The sequence below is a fragment of the Polypterus senegalus genome, chromosome 2 (assembly GCF_016835505.1).
Source record: "Polypterus senegalus isolate Bchr_013 chromosome 2, ASM1683550v1, whole genome shotgun sequence".
Taxonomy (NCBI): Eukaryota; Metazoa; Chordata; class Cladistia; order Polypteriformes; family Polypteridae; genus Polypterus; species Polypterus senegalus.
Genome location: NC_053155.1, coordinates 301,293,715 through 301,304,525, shown reverse-complemented (window position 1 = coordinate 301,304,525; position 10,811 = coordinate 301,293,715). Strand labels below are relative to the sequence as shown.

Below are 10,811 nucleotides of genomic sequence, written 5' to 3'. Positions count from 1 at the left end.
GCTGGACACAGAATCCATTACATTCATGATATTACAGCTCTCTGAATAACTAAAATACTGAGATGTATACATAATATCGTTTTCATGATGATAGGAGTTAAAGCACCTTATTAAACATGGGAATATGGTGGCGCAGTGATTGTGCGCGACATTCGATGAAATAATTTATTGCAGCAGTACTCAGGGGCGGCTCTAGGCTTGTGGCAGCCCTGGGCAGAGAAAGAATCGGTGGCCCCTTCGCCCACCAATGTCAGTAAGGTAGCTAATGCACGGTGGATGGCCACGTCCTTTGTGGACACTGCATAGCCGCCTCATGGTCATGACACAAGCATTTAACTTTTGCCGAAATTTGCCGCTGCGTTTTTAGCTGTGTCATTATTTTCTCTTTCTGTTTTATATTCTATATATATTGGCGTGACGGCCACTGGGATTTGGCGGCCCTGTGCAGGTGCACACTTTGCAAGTTTACAGTGAGGTGATTGTACTTAAAGTACTAACAGTTCTACTAAGGAGCACTTGATGGACTGATTGAGTGCGTTTAGAGTTCTTGGGATGAAACTAACTCTTTCTGAACTGCGAGGTCCGTACAGGAAAGGTTTGAAGCGTTTGTCATATGAGAAGCAGTTCAAATAGGAAGCATGGCTGAGGCAGCATGTGCTTGATGCTGTATACCGATAATTCTCTTTCAGAGCAGCTTCTCCGAGTGGTGCAGTGAGAGTCATATGGAAAAAGATGATCCGCTGTGGCAAACCCTAACTGGAGCAGCTGAAAGCAGAAAAAGAAGGTGCAGTGAGAGTAACAACGCTAAAGCAGTTATGGTATTTGGAATACTATGGCTATTCCCTGGACCATTATATTGTTACTGGTTAATTACAATCAGATGCATTACACTAATAAACAATATACAGTTAGTTTCAGTGTATTCATAAAGCCGCGTCAGGCATGTGGATGTAAGAAATAAAGAGTAACCACACAGGAACAGTAGCACTGCTTTGATGTTGGGTGCCGCCAGTCTGCAAAACCGAGCGGAGAACTTGTGTACGACAGGGTATGAGGTACAGTGGAAATGTAAATGGCTTTACACCAAGTTTAGGTTTTATACATCGTGATTTGAACGTGGAAACGTTGTTACGCAACATTTCTGTGCGTACACACCATTTATACATGAGGCCTCTGGAGGTGCCAGAGTTAAAGGTGTGTGACGAGGATGGACAGGACTAGAAATGAGGACATTAGAGGGTTGGCTCAGGTTGGACAGTTTGGAGACAAAGCTAGAGATGTGAGATTGCATTGGTTTGGACATGAGCAGAGTAGAGATGCTGGGTATATTGGGAGAATGATGTTAAGGATAGAGCTGCCAGGGAAGAGGAAAAGAGGAAGGCCTAAGCAAAGGTTTATGGATGTGGTGAGAGAAGACATGCAGGTGATGAGTGTAAGTAACAGAACAAGATGCAGAGGACAGAAAGATATGGAAAAAGATGATCCACTGTGGCAACCTCTAATGGGGCCAGCCAAAAGAAGAAGAAGAAGAAGAAGAAGAAAGAATTGATCTGCAAGGAAGAATGAGGGAAATTTCCAAAACAAGAATTTAAAGATTTATTTCTGACTACAAAAGTTATACGTACTCCTGTTTTTTTATTTCAAATGTTATCAAAATACGTCATTCGGTCAGGTGTAACCAAACTTTTACATATGTTTTTAAACAGCTGCTGTAATCTGATTAGAATAAAACCAGGATACGACTTTACTGCCATGTTGGTTCACCACTTGAGTTAATGTCGAATTATCCTGTTTCCCACAACACATCCTCCTGCTCCACGCAAATAAGAAATGCATTAAGTGGTCGGAAAATTAGCGACGTCAGTCGCGACAAACTAAGATGATCAACAACTTTTTAGGAGGAGAGGCAAGTAATACACTGAAATAAAGTCGTACATTAAACAGACACACACATAAATAACATCGTGAAAATCTCCAAACGGCGTCTGCCCCTGATGTCCTATCTTTTCGTTTGCGTGTGGGACATTCCAGCTGTGATCACAGCTAGGTGACATCTGAACTCCTGCTCTGTCACAGTCTACCAACAACATTGAAGTACTTGCGCATTCCAATTTCAAAAGAAGGCAGCCTGACAGTAAGGTGCTGATTAGCGAATCATTTCACCAAACTACTTAGTTCTCACACAAGCGATACCTGTTGACACGAGATATGAGTTTTAACTACACGCCCTGTCGGCTACCAGCTTTCGTGTACCTCAACATAACAGGAACCTTTCGGCTCTCAGCCGGGCGCGTGCACGCGGCGTCTTCGTCAGGCTAGTCTGCGGATTGCCGATACAACGGATGTATCGTCCAGCTCGACGTTCAGCGTGCTGCCTGCATTTCAATTCCAGTTCCCAAGAATCTAAGATCTGAGCGTGCGAGTATCTGCTACGTGCCGTGGTCATTATGCACAGGTACGGGATTTGTTTGGTTTTGGATCATGTCACGTGCAGTCCGCACTAAAAGCTGTCGTTTATGGGAGAAACGCAGCAAGATAAAGCCGCTTTTATGGGTAGCTTCCTGCCAGCAGTCCGATGTCGCCGAGTGAGTGCGCAGCGAGTGTCAGCAGGGAGGCTTGCACGTTCGGTGTTCAGGTCTCTATCGTGAACTTTGCAAGTTCTTTGACACGTAGGTGTGCAAGGCTGGCCTCATCTGTGCATAGGTTTCATTTCCATCCCTTTTCCCGTTTTAATGGTGCTTTAAACGCCCACATATGTGCCGTGCATTGCTGTTGACATTTTTATAAGGATTTCGTCTCAAATTGATGCCGAGATATTTTTAATTGAGTTGTGTATTGCTGTAGATTCCACAGTTGAAACACAGCAAAGGGTTAAGGCTAGAAAGTTTGCACTCAATTTCAGTTTCATTTTATTTTGTTTTCATAGCGCTCCTCAGTGAGTGCAGACTCCCACACCGTAATAACAGTTCCGTGCTAAATCTCACAAGACATGACCACTTGCTTGCTTTTTCATTTTAGGTTAACATGAAGAAGCCACCGTTACGGCAAGCTATACATCTTTCAGTCCAGGGCAGGCTTGTAGAGATCTAAAGTCAAATCAAATTTATTTATATAGGACGTTTAAAACAAATGAAAGTGCTTTACAACAGTAAAATGAAAAACGGATAAGAAAAAGGTGTAAAAACTATAATACATTAGAGGTCAAAAAAGCTTAGAGCAGTGCCTTACAGATAACAGCCACTCAAATACATGTGCATTTAAAAAAAAATAAAGCAATAGAGTTAAAATTGTATAGTTGAGCTAAACTGTCAGTGCCACCTGAAAGAAAGCGAATAAAAGTACGTTTTTAACTGATATTTGTGGGAGCTAATCTTGTTGAGAGGGGCTGTCGTTTTAGTTACTGAGGACCCACTGGAGCGAAGGCACAGTCACCCCACAGCGACAGTAGGGGGCATAAGTACAGGCAGTCCCCAGGTCACATACCAGATGGGGACTGTAGGTTTGTACTTAAGTTGAATTTGTATGTAAGTTGGAACGGGAACATTATTTTACTAAATGCTATTGTTGACCGACACTAACCAAGTGCTCTGCCAATGAATGATGGAGTTTCACCTCTCTCTGACCTTTTTATTATTTCTACTTTATTTTCCATGGTGATGGTTTTTGTCTTCTTTACTGTATCAGCAACACGTGCATCAGATTTGTGTTTCAGAGACATTGTTGAAGGGTGAAGACAAAAGGTTAAGATGAGCTCTTCTGCACAGCACTGTACACGCAATCACAGCAGGAAGGCACCCGTCGTCAACACGTCTGATGTACTGACGAAAGACAACTACCTGCTATGTGCGTAACAGTACAAGCAGGCTTGCTATTGAGAATGAATGGGAGCGGCGAAGGGGGGTTCATCACTCACCCACTCCACAGTCACCTCAACTACAGTGTGCTGTCGGCAGCGTCCGCCCACTGAGAACGAACACGGTGTGGCCAAAGGCGGGTAGTGAATTGCCCAACCCCAATTCAACAGGCAGCACAGTACAATGCTCCCCCCGCCGCCCCGTTCAGCCACAACCAGGTCACCACTTGCAGCATTACCAGTCGTGTGTGCTGGGCGGGCAGTGAAACTCCCCCCTCCGCGCCATCCAGCCTGCGTCCAGTCAGGAGAAGTAGCTGCGGCGGAATAGTGGGTGGGCAGCGAACCATCGTCCTGCACACGAGCGATAGCTGTGGCCCCGGTGACTGTGGACCACGGGACACCGCTTGCCGACCGGGAGCCGCCTGAGGGACACTACACTGCGCGAGCAGCGAAATCGCCCCCCCTCCAGCCACCGCTTGCAGCATTCCCAGGCCGAAGATGATGGAGCGGCAGTTACTGAGGCCCATGTGTCGCAGCTGCGTCCTCGTTCGTAAGTCGTAGGTCGGATATCCGTAACCTGGGGACTTACCTGTATTTGATTCCCTGCTGAATTTGTAAGTTTGCACACTTGCAACAAAATGAAGAGCCTCTAATTTTTATGGTAGTTTTATTTTAATGAAGGCCCATTCCAGCCTTGTGCAGGTCTACAATGTTGTCCCTGACTACCTTTGACAGCTCTTTGGTGTTGCCTATCGTGGTGGGTAGGTTGGAATGGAGTGGACAGGTGTGCTTTATACACATAACGAGTTGAGATCGGGAGTATCTGTGATTGATTGATTGATTGTATTCTCTGTGCCCACAGCCAGTCTGTGGGAGCCAGAATTCTGGCTGGGTTGTAGGGGATCAAATACTTATTTCACTCAGTGACATGTAAATCAATTTATAACTTTTATGTAATCTGTTTTTCCTGGATTTTTGGTTGATATTCTGGCTGTCTTCATTAAAAGGAAACTACCATAAAAATTGGAGACTGTTCATTTCATTGTAAGTGAGCAAACTTACAAATTCAGCAGTGGATCAAATACTTATTTCCCCCACTGTAAAAGTAAGTTTTTTTTTTTTAAACATTTTTTTGAGAGTCCTCAGGTTACGACACAGTTCCGTTCCTACAAAAGTGATGAAACCCGAATTTTGATGTAAGTCGCAACACAACCTAGCCTAAGTCACTTACCTATCCTAACACATTTGCCAAATCATACTCTAGAACATAAAAACACAAATAAGCCACAGAAAAAGGAAAACTACATGAATATACTGTACTGTAGTAACAGAAAAAATGAGTGTAAAAAAATTCCTTACCTTGATTCCTTCTGATCTCTTTACAATGTCTAATTTCACTTCCATCGTGATGGCTTTCCTCTTCTTTGAGGCACTACCATCTCAAGACTCTGACTTTCGTTTAGGAACCATGATAAGGGCCACAAAGTCACCAGACAAAGCCACACCAACGGAGCACTTCCTCTGCGCGCAGTGAAACTAGTTTGCCAACTCCCTCACTCATACGCGGCGTTACTGCGTATTCTTCCGCTGTGCACAACCAAACTAGTTCGCTCATGTAGTCTGTAAGTACGAAGCTAATGGTGTAAGCCAAAACACTCATGTCTCAATTTTTGTAAATTTTTATGGGAGTGATCGTTTTAACCCGAGGACTCCCTGTAATTTTTTATTCAATTTCAAAAAGCGTATGCACAGAACAGACAGTCATAATTTTTATTTCATTAGATCAGTTTTTATTTATTTTCAAAAAAGAAAGCAGATAGGAACAAGAAACATTTTCATATAAAAATTTGAACACCCAAATGTGACGGTGCTGGTCGGCTCCTTGCTCCCACTGCAGTTTTGGGAACCTCTTCAACCTGACACTGTCGATAGTCATGACTGGGATGGGCTGGGCAGATGAGGACAAAACACAACTGAAGCAAGGGGAAGGTACAGAGTGCTCAGTGTATTTATTAAAAAAACTAAACAAAACAAATGTCCCAAAGTGCAGTGCAAAGTTCTAAATAAATAATCCATAAAACGAAGGTGATCAGTGGAGGCTAAAATTCAGATAAATAAATCCATTAAAATGAGGTTAAAAGCAGCTGGCAGGAAACTGTCTTTTTATCCAGTAGGCCTTGACGTTTCTTTAAAAATTGGACATCTCTTCGGCTTGTCCTGACAAGACCATGCAGCCTGAGAAATCCTTCAACAGGTGCAGACACCCTTCTTCTCCTGCCCTGTGTCCCTATAGGCAATCCTATGGCATCTGCGGGGAGCCACCGAGCCCTGCTTCACCCGGTGAAAGCACGCTCTGTCCTCTCTCCGCCGCTGACCTGTTGGCTCCTCGTGGCGGGAGGACACTCCTGAGCCTAGTGGTCAGTCCTGCTTTGTGGATGTTCAACAGGAGCGACTCCTGAGCACCGGCCACACACTCCTTCCTGGGGCTTCACACCCGTCCGTCTGCTCTGCTTCTTCACATTACATCTGCTCACTCTCTCTCGCCCCCCTGCCTCTCTTCTTCTGTTCTTTAACATCCATCCTCTTCTCTGGCCTTTTGTATCTTTTTATCTCCCTGCCTTCCTGCACTCTCACATCCTTTGAAAAGAGGGGATGTGGCACAGCCATGGCAATCAGCAGCTCCCAGTGTCAGTTAGGGTCACGGGCGATCCTGCACCTGTGCACTAAGTGCAGGGCCATCCGCTCCCGCATCATGCATGGTAACCACTCTCGCCCCGCTACCACGCCCCTACCTGAAGTCAGGTAATTATTTATTTAAATGGCGCCAATCAGCCGCAGGCCTCATTTTACTACACCCAAACAGCAGTTACCATCCTACCCCAGAGCTATACAAGAGTAAAAAAAATAAATTAATAATAATAGGTAGGCCACTTATAAAGTCGAGAAGCCCACCGATTGAGCAAGATAAACTAATATTTACAAATCAATTCTGACTGTGTGTTTATTGTCATTCGTGACTTAATAAGGTAAATGAGTCTTCATAAATGAGTCTTCCCACTTAACTGATGGTTCGAACTGGAACACCATTGATCCGTGTGGATGACATTTCCAAAAAAAAACGTTTATAGAAATGAGCATCTCCAGACAGAGAAAGTAACAAGGTAAGAGTTCTTCAATCAGGATGCTATAAAACTTTAGTAGCTGTTCATGTAATGCACTGTTTATAAAACGCGAGAGAGTAGGGGAATCTAAAAGGAGTAGAATGAAAGGAGAACAAGGAATAGCAACAGATAAAATGGAGGAGAGAGAGAGTGAGTGAGTGAGTGAGTGTGTGTAATTGAGGCCAAGAGACCTGCAATAATGGGACATTTCCAGAACATGTGCAGAAAAGTGGCCTGTGCTTTGAGGGAACACTAGTGACCGATTGGGTCAGAAGCTAAACTCATCAGGAAATGCTTTCTGGGATAAGACAGCAAATAATTCATTAGATGATCAGAGAGACTTGTTGGATGTGGACAGAGGAGATCAGCAAGACTGGCTGGCATAAACCCACCTGTGCCTTTAAACTCAAACCAATGCAATGAGAAGAAGGGGCCTGAGCGGCCTAAAAAGCTTGCATATTGTAATCTCTTCAGTTTGCCAATGAAAGGGGTCATTTTGCTTGACTTGTTATTGCATACATAATGGCTAACAACCTCTTATAACTCAGAAAAATAAAATCTTAAAATCCCCCCCCCCGTATTTCAAAGGTAGGTAGTGATGTCTTTTTGCTTTGTCCCCCCCATAATACCCTGTCATCTATAGGGAGGAGCAAAAGCTTTAGATTCATCAGAAATTTCGATCTCCGGTTTTCGATGGTTCTTGACGTTTTAGGGTCCCCTGAAACCGAAAACATTGATAATCTCGATGATGGGCATGTGTCTGTCTGTGTGTCACAGTTTCTTAAAAACATCCTAGAGCTAAAACGGCTAGACGGAAAAATACCAAACTAGAAACTTAAGCCTGTTATTAGATGACGATGTGCTGATTATTTTTTGAGCCAAATTGTGCTCTAGAGGAACCCTCAGATACCCTAATTCTGCAAATTAATTATGAATTCTTCTTGTCAAATAAATAATAGTAAATAATTACTGAAATGGTGGCGCAGTGGGTAGCGCAGCTGGCTTGCTTCCTGGGTCCTCCCTGCGTGGAGTTTGCATGTTCTCCCCGTGTCTGCCTGTGTTTCCTCCTGGTGCTCCAGTTTCCTCCGACAGTCCAAAGACATGCAGGTTAGGTGCATTGGCAATCCTAAATTGTCCCTAGTGTGTGCTTGTTGTGTGTGGGGGTGTGTGTGCGCGTGCCCTGCAGTGGGCTGGCACCCTGCCCCGGGTTTGTTTCCTGCCTTGCACCCTGTGTTGGCTGGGATTGGCTCTAGCAGACCCCCGTGACCCTTTAGTTAGGATATAGCGGGTTGGATAATGGATGGATGGGTATTGAGTAGTTTGGGTAACTTGGTTCCTAGGGTGTAAAGCCTGCTGACACTTGCGTCCAAATTGTTTTTTGTTTAGTGCCAGTCAAAATTTTGAAGCAACATTTTGAGTTAGTTGTAGTCAGGACAGAGATGAGTGGCAAACACCAGTATAGAGGGAACTAAAGTAGTCTAAATGGGATGAAGCACAAGCACAATAAGCTTTGCAAATCAGTAAAAGATAGAAATGGTTTAACTCTAGTGATGGCCCAAGATGAAAAAAGCTACTTTTGACCAAATATCTAATTTTTCTGGATATTAAGTTTGAAATATGAATCAAGGGTAATGCCAGGGTTTCTAACATAAGACCTAAAGTGTGGACCAAGATTGATGCTAATACTGTTAATGGAGGACGAAAGGCCAAAGAGAGTAGTATCTGTTTTTAATTCATTTAGTTGAAGACCGTTTGACACCATCCAAAGTTTGATATTTTCATGGGAGTCACAGACCCAGCTGTATGCACATACTCATGCTAAGGAAGCAAAACTCAGATCCATAAATCGTGGGTCATGATCATCCATAAGTCATATTAGGGCAGGAAGGAGTATTTTAATTTGAGCCTGCACCATAAAACAGGTATTAAAATATTATTTAAAATTCAACTCTATATAATTACACTGCACATGCCCCAAGTATACTGTGTGTATATACTGTACATACAAACATACATAAACACCTCCAGCTTGATTTGTTACATTTGTTGGATGCAATAATTCCCTGCTCGGAGTTTACATGTTCTCTCCATGTCTGGATGGGTTTCCTCCCACAGCCCAACAACATGTCGGTCAGGGGTCTCACAATACCGTGTTGGCCCCATGGTGTGTGTTTCTGTGTGCCCACCCTGTGATGAGCTGACGCCCAGCCTAGCGTCTGATGCTTGCTGGAATGAGCTCCATCTTCCCCACAAGACTGCTGTGGATCAGCAGGTTTAGGAAGTCGAGGGATTGACAAAGTAATATTGGAGTTGTTTAAAAATATAAACTAATAATAAGAATTCTGATGTCAGACTGAAGAAAACATAAAAGTAATGGTGGGTGGAGTGAATTGAGTTCCATCTGCATATTATATGTTAACTACAGTTCCTGTTTCTTGTTAATAATGACCACATTTATATTGAGTACACTTAATATACTGTTAGTTGGGATTTTAAAATTATTTTTTTTCATGAAGTGTTTATTATTTGCTAGCTGTATTACCCGGATATGCCTGAGAAGTTTTCAAAGACATTCAGCCTTGGTTAAGGAACTGTCATTTAATTAGATATGTCAGAAGTACTATGTAACTATTTTTTTTTTTAATCGGGGGCTAGTATTATTAATTTCACAGGAATGTGAACTAATATTATGGACCTTTTTTTCATTTTGAGGTTTTTCTCTCTACTGCTTAAAGCGGAAGAAAGTAACTTCTGGTAATATGTTTTGGAGGCAATGGTTGGTCAGGGGGATGTAGATGTGAACTATTTCTGCTGTCCCCCTTCAAAGTCTGCAGGTGGTAATGTATATTAGAATGAGTTCAGGGTTCCTTTTATGAGAAGTGCCGATATTCTGAAGACCAACAGGGGTAAATGGCGTAGGTACTGTGTTGGGTTTTCTCCTTGTAAATCTACTGTAGTGATGTTTTTATGGGTACAGGAAAATAGATATGGCAGTGTCAAATGTAGACAACTAAGGGAAAAAAACTTTTTATAAAGAAGTGAGGTTCAAAACATGAGAGAAGTAACAACTGTACAGAAGAGAACTGGCACAATGAAATAATATCATGAACTTTATACAGTGCCCAGCCCCTCTTTTGAGGTGTGGCGGACCTGTTAACTGAGCTTTTCTAGAGTTTTAATTTTTGCTTTTTTGCAAAGTAGTACATACAGTTACTCGCAGCCACAGCACAAAGCGCACACTGGAGAGTATTAGCGTGACTTCTAACCAAATCGTACTTGCGTTTTGCTTAACTTTCCTTCATCCACTTCACAGCTCATTTTCCACACAGTACATTACCAAGACGGTTTTTGCTGTGCAGGACACCTTCTCTTCTTCACTTACCCTCAACTCCATTTATCATCATAATTATTATTTTTTCAGCACTGAGCCAAAAAACAATGTATATTAGCATAGCCTGCATGTTACCACATTATTGACAAATAAAAAGAAACACGGCCAGCTAATTCTCTTTCTCTGTAACGTCACCAAATTTCAGTCAAGTCCGTTAAAGCATTTTTGAGTATTTTTTTTCCACAGACTATGCTACCTTCCCTGGTCTTGTTGTGCAGGACACTTCTCCTTCATTACTTGTCTGCCCACGCAATTGAAAGCTCAACGCAGGCAGGTCTTTTACAGCTTTACTCTGAACGAACGCCATAGCGAAGCAAAATTTCATTTTACCTTAACATTTTAAAACAGCAAAGTCCTTTCCAGTCTACATATTTACTCGGCTCATGCAATGAATTAAACATTTTAA

General features: G+C 42.8%; 1 protein-coding gene across 1 annotated transcript in view; it reads left to right on the top strand.

Moving 5' to 3' along the window:
• Positions 1–2,331: 2,331 nt before the first annotated feature.
• The window catches only part of rcbtb2 (regulator of chromosome condensation (RCC1) and BTB (POZ) domain containing protein 2), an 82,564-nt gene continuing 74,084 nt past the window's right edge, over positions 2,332–10,811 (top strand). The window contains exon 1 of the mRNA XM_039745855.1: positions 2,332–2,455. The gene's annotated coding sequence lies outside the window, so the exon portion shown is untranslated. The remainder of the gene's footprint in view (positions 2,456–10,811) is intronic.